General features: G+C 37.8%; 1 protein-coding gene across 3 annotated transcripts in view; it reads right to left on the reverse strand.

Moving 5' to 3' along the window:
• Window positions 1–8159, reverse strand: part of RBM20 (RNA binding motif protein 20) — a 143740-nt gene that overhangs the window by 115943 nt on the left and 19638 nt on the right. For 2 of the 3 annotated variants that reach the window (XM_019556226.1, XM_019556224.1), the window contains exon 2: window positions 3779–3780. The exons of the other annotated variant lie outside the window; for it this stretch is intronic. The gene's annotated coding sequence lies outside the window, so the exon portion shown is untranslated. The remainder of the gene's footprint in view (window positions 1–3778; window positions 3781–8159) is intronic. 3 annotated transcript variants of the gene reach the window in all.

An 8159-nucleotide genomic window follows, 5' to 3' on the forward strand; every position in this document is an offset into this window, starting at 1 on the left:
GTGCATCAGTGACTTGCACTGGCCTGGCATGGCAGCGAGAAGCAGGGGCTGAAATTACTCTCACCTTTCCCCCCTCCACAGCTGGGCAGATCACAGCTCAAGGAGATCTCGGGCTGGCCAGGGGAAACCCTCCAGAGGCCTGGGGCTCCCCCCATGTAGGCAGACACCCAAGCTCAGGGCCAGCTGGGATGAGGGACTGTTTCTCTGCTGCAGGAGGACAGCAGAGGGCTGGGGGTGTGTGACAGCTAGTAAGCCGGGGATGGCCGGCAAGCTAGGACGCAAATTCTAGCACCCCGTGTCTTTTGATCTGAGTCAGTGCAGGCCTTCGCCTGCCTTTCCCAACTCAAAAGTAAACGTCCGTTCTGTTCATTATTGAGTAAATCTATGCCACTTTAAGGAATCCGCAAAGATTGAATCAACTCAGTCTCAGGCTTTTGGACTGTCTGGACTTAGCCTACGTGTTCTGACACACTGGTTTAAAATGTTAGTGTCAATAATGCCGCTTCTACGATTACTAACCAAAAGGTTTTGCTAATTCTTTTTTATAAATGTAATGAAAAGTTCATTAAATTTAACCTCACAGCACAATTCAGTGCACAAACCAAATAACTTATAACTGATGCCAAGGATGTCATACATCCACACTGCTTTAAATAAATAAATAAGTAAATCACTCATCAACACGCTCATCTAACCGTCCAAAGCACTTGCTATAATCTCAGCTCCAAACTGACAGGACAGCCAAAGCATGAGACAGGATCTGGGAAGCACATAGAAAGAGCACATTAATTTTATTACTTGACACCTTAAACCTCATGCTTTGAACCAAAGATCACCCAAAGGTAGTAAAAGAGTTCCTAACCTAACACAAACCCCCTATTTAAATCAATGCAGGGTATTTGGAAGGATATAACCATTTTAATTATTTTGAAGAAAACAAAGGAATAGTCATATCAGCGTGGAACATTTGTGAATAATAATACTTAAATAATGCAAATACTTTTTCTGAAATAACCTATGCTGATTAAATTAAAATGGCTATACATCTTCCATTTTTTTATTAACACAATACTAGTACAGTACTCTTTACTTTATTTCATTGACACTGCATAATTTAACTAATACTATATTTCACAGAGCTGTCACCCATTATCTTTGGTTCTTTCATCACTGGTTCTTCCTATACTGAGAGACCTAGGTAGCTGTGTTAGTCTGAAGTTAAGCAGAAGGGAGGGTATTTTGAACCTTATAGACTAAGGGCATTTGTAGACATGCTCTGGGAGGCAGTGGAGAAGGGTGTCTTAACTACAGTGCCATCCTAATTGAAAGTGTGCAAGTGTCACATATATCAGCGCCCCCCTGCTGAAAAATGGCGGCAGAAACCAGCTTTAGTTCAAAGCACCCCATCGTCCTGTCTCAGTGACGGGACACTGATGCACGTGATGCTGGAGGCTGCTGGACCATGCCGAGTTCCATGCTCCAGCAGACTTGAGTCTGCTCTGACGCACTGGACTTACAGTGCATTGGAGCTGGCCCCCTGCACATCTATAGGAGCCTGTCTATTTTAGCATAAGCTTTCATGAACTGGAGCTCGCTTTATCAGATGCTGTAAAAGGACATGCACAGACCAGCGTATAAAATGTAGACGTTGATTTGAGTACAAAGGTAAAAAGTGGGAGGGGGACAGTGCTGGAAGAGGCAGCAGGTAAAGAACCCATAGGAACAAAGGAGTCTCAAAAGCTACTCTAGGTAATGGGTAAGAATCTAGTCCCTGTTTAAACCATACTTAACACAATCCAGTCTTGCTATACTGAAACATCTACAGTATATTATTTTTACAAATGCTAATAATTAACAAGTTGTACAAATGGTTATTTTATTCTGTTACATAAAATAAGGTCAATTTAAGATTACATGTTGTTTGATCACTTCTGTCCAGAAAGAAAAGGTATGTATTTTTCTAGGGTGCGAGACCAATGTCAATTCAAACTTCAAATCTCTAAAAGACTATACTAATTAATGTAATAGGAACCTTCCACCGTCTTAAATAGGTATAGTTGCTGCTTATTGATACAATTTTACAGATTTGGAAAGTGTGTAATTTTTTTCTTTTACCGGTTCTTTTTTGTGCATTTTTGTATTGAACCAAACTCAATTTTAATAATTACATTTTGAAATTAATGCTAAGATCTCCATCCCTTAGTGAGATCCATTTGAAGTTTCACATTATTTTTTCAAGAAAAATAATCACACTGCTCAGATGTTTAAATCAGCCACTGGGACCACAGCAAATGTATCTTGAAAAAATTAATCTCTGACAAAATCCCAATGCAAATGAATGGAAGGGAGCAAAACTATTAACCCCATGGGGAAATGGCATGGGCCCCATTTTGATTGCACAAATTGAATAATGTAAATTATTCTGAGCTACATTACTGTGACTGAAATAAAATGTGGTGTGGCACCATTTTTGGGAGCAGAGAATGGCATTTACACATCATGCTATAATGTGAATTTCTAGCAACCCAGGGGAAACTTGAACTTCTACCAACTCAGGGGAAACTCCCAGTATTAGCTTCCATACGTTCAATGTTAGCCTGTACTCTCAAAGTGCTTTAAAAAAGCAGGGAAATGCTGTCATCTCCAAAAACAGAATGAAGGTCTACTGACTTCAGCACTTTGTCTAAATCCAGCTGCTCCTCTTCACCTCTTCTTGAAGACAGCTGTAGAGTTTCTTAACCGCAATTTGCCTAAGCTCTACACCAGGGAGCCTGTTACTGAGAGAGAGAATTCATAGACCCATGGCCAATATTAAGTTCCAAACAGATTGTACAGGCTAAAATTCCTAGTTCCAAAAGTAACAAATTAAGTACATCATACAGCTTTGACTTCGAAGGGAAGTATAAAACACCAGTGTTTTATAATACTTGCATACCTTCGCTGCCAACAGAATGAAGAAAAGGGCAGAAGGATTTTTATCATTTAATCATTTAATTTGGGTAATGAATTTGTGCATGTAAAAATGTACGGCATTTGAATAAATGCGTAAAATTTTCAAGCTGTTAAAAGGAAGCTATGGTTTCTAGCTCTGTGGTAATTTAATCCAATTCTCTCTCAAAGTGACATTAGAGAATTTAAAGCATCTTTTGTACTACAAGCTAAAGCCAGTAAGGTATTTAAAACAGATGGTGGTAACGACAAAACACTTCATTTGGCTGGCCAAATACATTAATTTAATTAATTGTTTATAAATGTCCATTATTCTCTTCACTATAATCACACCATTCGCTTTCCACTTGCTGAATGAACTGGACACACTAACACAAGCTATTGGTTATATATACTGTGAGCATCAACAGCTTAATTTTAAAAGGCAACTGATAAAAATAATCAACTTATCCTTATTAGCTGAGTAGAATTGTGTTAGTAAATGTATAGCTGCCTATGTTTTACGTTGTAATTTAGCATTCATGTTTTGACCGCATCTCTCCTGTTAATGAAAACATAAGAGTTCTCTCTATCTTACACAGAACAAGTTACAAAAGACCATATTTGTAGTGAGCAAATTCTCCAGAGGGAGCATGATTTAAGGGTATCACTTCACTCCACTACTGAGCCGCCTAACTCAGGCTTAACACTTCTTGGGGTGCTGGGTCACGCTGCTGCTCCTCTTACCAACTGTCGCTAAAAAACATGAATCATGTGGTCTTCTGACGGTCTGACGGGTGGAAGTAGAGAACTGGGGAGCTCTCAAATGCATGTAATATCCACGTTCCACTGCTTCCGCGGTCACAAAGGGCCTGTGTTTCATGGTGAAATCAAGATGGAGAACTCTCAAAACTCAACGTTCTTTTACAATCTATATGTTACAAAGGAAAGCTCATTCCATTCACTGTCAAGTGGCATTTTGTTAATAATCCAGCAAAGTAACATTTAATTAGTTTGGGCCACAGCCAGCAGTTGGAAAGCTAGTGGGCATAAATAACAGGGTGAAAAAACCTGCTGCTCAAGTCATCTCATTGTTCAGATTTAAGTCTGAAAATGAAACTTTTATTCATGAAAGAATGAAGCTGTTTGTGGGAAAAGTGCATACATTCTGTGACAAGATGCAAATATGCCACGCATATCTTTGTGCTGAGAAATTTACAATTTCAAGCCAGGAAAAGGGAAAGCACAGAATCAAGCAGTACAGGATGAATAGGTGATAGGAAAGCAATGGCTGTTATTACACCAGGAGAACCTGCATCACCAACACTCAGCACTTCCAGCCCAACAAGAAAATGCTCTCAGGACCCAATTACTCTTAGCTCAAAGGTAGGCCTATTCATCCCTACTAACACACCTTCCAGGAGCATCGGGATACAATTGGAAACAACCTTCAAAACCTACTTTTCTGCAGCACATCAGAATAGCATTAAAGCAAAATCACCCAGAGTGCCTTGCAACTACCTGAACATGAGCAGTGGGTGAACGAATCTAAAGAAAAGATTCTTAACTGAGACTATCATCATCTCAGCAGCACTCACAGACATTAGATGAATATAAATAAAATATATGACATATATGGGCAAACAAGAGTTTCCTTGTCACTTTATAGTTTATTATCATATTTCATCCCATATAACATACTTCCTCAGCCCACCCCCAATCAACCACCCAAAACTAAGGTGTGTGTATTAAAGGGAGAAACTGATTTTCTGCCTGGGATAGAAGCACCCCGCTTTAAGTCCTGCTCCACACTGCAGCAGCTGCGGTATTACTATCCATAGCTCACGCCTCTTCACTCAACGGGTATTAAAGATGGTATCTCCTTTTTAATCATCTTAATGTTCCATGAATCAAGGTAACCTTTCCTAGGATAATCTTGCCATCTACTAGCTGTTCCTCATCTTGTCTCCTATTTCATGGTCCTGGAAAGTCTTTTGCACTTTTCAAAATCATAGACTCACTTATGGAGACCAGTCTTCAAAAACAGCTGGTTTTTCAGCGTTAGTTAAGCAAGCAATAGGAGGGTGAGTTAGCTGAAGATTAACCTCTGTTCCTGCTCTATGTAGCCATAACTCTGGAAAAATCATTCTTCTTCATTCTTTCAGTAACAAAGTGCATATTATATTCCATGACGTATTGTATGCAATAAAGTATGATACCATCCCATACATAATCAAAATACAAGGGTTCCTAAATCAGTATTTTAGTCTCAATGTACTAGATTCTATCTGAATACAAAGTATAGTCCAGGGGTGGGCAATTATTTCCGGCAGAGGGCCACTTGCTGAGTTTTAACAAGCTATCGAGGGCCACATAATAGGCAGCCAAGGGCAGATAAATATTAATTTTCTAAATATTTCAGGGGCCCTGCAGGCCAGATAGAATGGCCTGGTGGGCCGCATCCAGCCCATGGGCTGCATTTTGCCCACCCTGGCAAAGTCCATGCCCCAAAAAGCGTCCAAGGAGCCAAAAGACATGCAGATGAAAGTGGGCGATAGGAAATTAGTATGTACAGTTTCTACAGAGGTGCAATTAATCACCACCAGAGTAGTTCTCAAGCTCTCATGAACTGGTGGGGTAGATAAAAATCAACGGGTTTTTTTAAAATTGGATTTTTAATCAGATATTTTTAATTGTATTTTTTTCTAATTTTGTTTTTAAATAAACCTATGTAAACATAGTTATAACTTAAGATACATTAAAAATCAAAGATATCTTCATGGAATAGGGATTATAACTTCTAATTATAGACTATTTGAGACAATATAGTCATGTAAACTTTTTAGAAAAGTTTTATAAATAGGTCACAACGGGCCACAGACTGTATTAGGGGCCCAATCTTATGGAGCTCCCAGAGGCTCCTCTATAGATTAGTAAAGATTAAAGAAATCCACTCTACCCAATGGGACTTAGTGCTCAGTCTAGAAGATCCCATTAAGCATCAGTGTCATGCTTAATTTCAGTTCTCAGACTGTGGATCTGAGTCTCCAAAGATAACATCCTTGTAACAGCAGTATATGGAGATGAGAGAACAGACCTGATTACCTGCCCCTCAGCCCTCTTGTCTCTCTGCAAGTTTGCATACACACAGTCAAGCCCTTACCTTTCTCTAAAAGTGCAAAGTTTGAAGAAGTTAAAAGAATAAAGTACATATTAAACCACAAGAATGCACTTTTAGTAGAAAACAATAATTTAAATCATGGCTTCCTTACCAGTGATTTAAATTGTAATTTAAATCATGATTTTAAATCTATTTGACATAAATCAAATCCACCCTGTTAATTGGATAGTGTCTTATAAGCATTGTGCAGAGAAGAGATTTAAAGGAGGAAAGATGTCCACTATAAACCGGATTCAAGATTCAAGCTTATTCAATAGCTGTTGGAACAGACTGGATATTACATCACATACTGCACTGTAAAACAAGGTAACACACCTACTAAGAATATGGGGAGAAATCATTTTGCTCTATGTAAACTCAGAGGTTTCCTATTCATTTTGATGGCAGCTACTGGCCAAAAATACCCATATTTAAAGACAGCAGACTGTTAATAAGTCTAAACAGAGCAACTTGCAATGCTGCACATGAAAAGTTTTCTAAATTATTTTGGAAATATTTTCTAAATTTTGTTTTTGCAGGAAAAAATATTGCTTGATTTTTTTCAAATTGGACACTTACATTTTCAGTTTTACATTTGAAATTTTCATTTTTAACTTTTTAGAAAACACAATTTTGAATATTCATTTTCCTATATTTTGTTTAGCATCAATTGAAATAAATAATCAAATTGTCTGTTTTGGATATCTGGGTTTCCCCATTTTTTTCCTCTTTTCTATTCTCTTTTTCAAAACATCTGCAAATTCGGACAAACTACAGTCCCCAGAAAAATGGCACTAACTTTGCCACTCTTCAATTTTTCTGAAGTTAACAGCATTTTTTAAATGTTAGAATAGTAAAGTTAGTATTTGATTATTCCTTTCACTTGTAACCCATACAAAGCTTTTGTTTTGAAGAGTTTTAGAGCTGAAAAAAGCAGCAGGAAAGAAAATTAATCTTAAACATATTTTGTTCTATTCCTTTTAGGAAACCAATAAATAATTGAGAATGGAAAAAACAAAACTCCACAAAATATAGAAAATTAATTTTTGGAGTTGCTCAAAAAAGTCCATTCAAATCAAAACAAAAATTTCACTTCCAATGTCAATTACTGGTCTCAAATGAAGTTCTCTCAAAACTAACTGCAATTTTTATTTTAAAAAAGCGTGTTTGGGAGAATGTTACAACTCTAGTTGTAATGCCTCCTAGCAGATGAGAAACTGAACAGCTAATCTCTTCTATTTCTATTCACCAGAATTTCTTGAGAGACAACTTTAATGACCTTCTGTGATGCCTCTAATTAGGACTAAAACATGATTATGTAACTAGTATCTGGGCATAAAAACCAATCAGACAAACAACGTACAGCTACAGAAAATCCTGTTCTTTTCTAGAGAACCCACAGGATACAGTAATGCAGTTATAGTTCTGTAATCTGATGAGGGAATGTTTTGAATAAGTGGATAATTAAGTTAGTAGAGTCCTAAAGAAAGATTTCACACTCACATTCATATACTAAAGCAGTTTAAAAATAGAGTGCAAGAACCGCCTGACTTCACTTTTTAATTTTAGCTGGGTGATGAGCTGGTCCCAAAGACAGAAAGGCGCATCAGGTTTTTTCTCAGCAAAGTGCTCTTCGTATTTTATGTGAAGGAAATGCGGTATGTTCTATTAATAGATGGCTGCAGACCCAGATAAATATGTGAACTCTGGGCTGTGGATCAGAAAACGGTTCTTGCTGACTTTCTCGGGCCACTCATGCTCTCAAAGGCATACAGGCATCAAAGGACACTTGGAAATCTGAAGCTGCTCGAAAGGCTAAATGTTTATTGCAAGGGTAGTTTTTTTTCCACTATATCACTGAATTATGTATCTTGTAATTTCTAAGTGACGCACGTATACAAAAATCTGGTATGTTTGGAAAGAAAACTGTTTGTCAATACACTCAAAGGCTTGAGGAACAGACAACACCAACAGTCTAATCAACTAATGATGCATGATACAGGCAAATTGTTGTGAGCCTAGAGAGCATGTTTCCATCACTTGCAAATATTTCACTTAAAGAAATAGGAAG

This window comes from Crocodylus porosus, unplaced genomic scaffold (assembly GCF_001723895.1).
Source record: "Crocodylus porosus isolate Cpor-Errol unplaced genomic scaffold, CroPor_comp1, whole genome shotgun sequence".
In the NCBI taxonomy this organism is placed as follows: Eukaryota; Metazoa; Chordata; order Crocodylia; family Crocodylidae; genus Crocodylus; species Crocodylus porosus.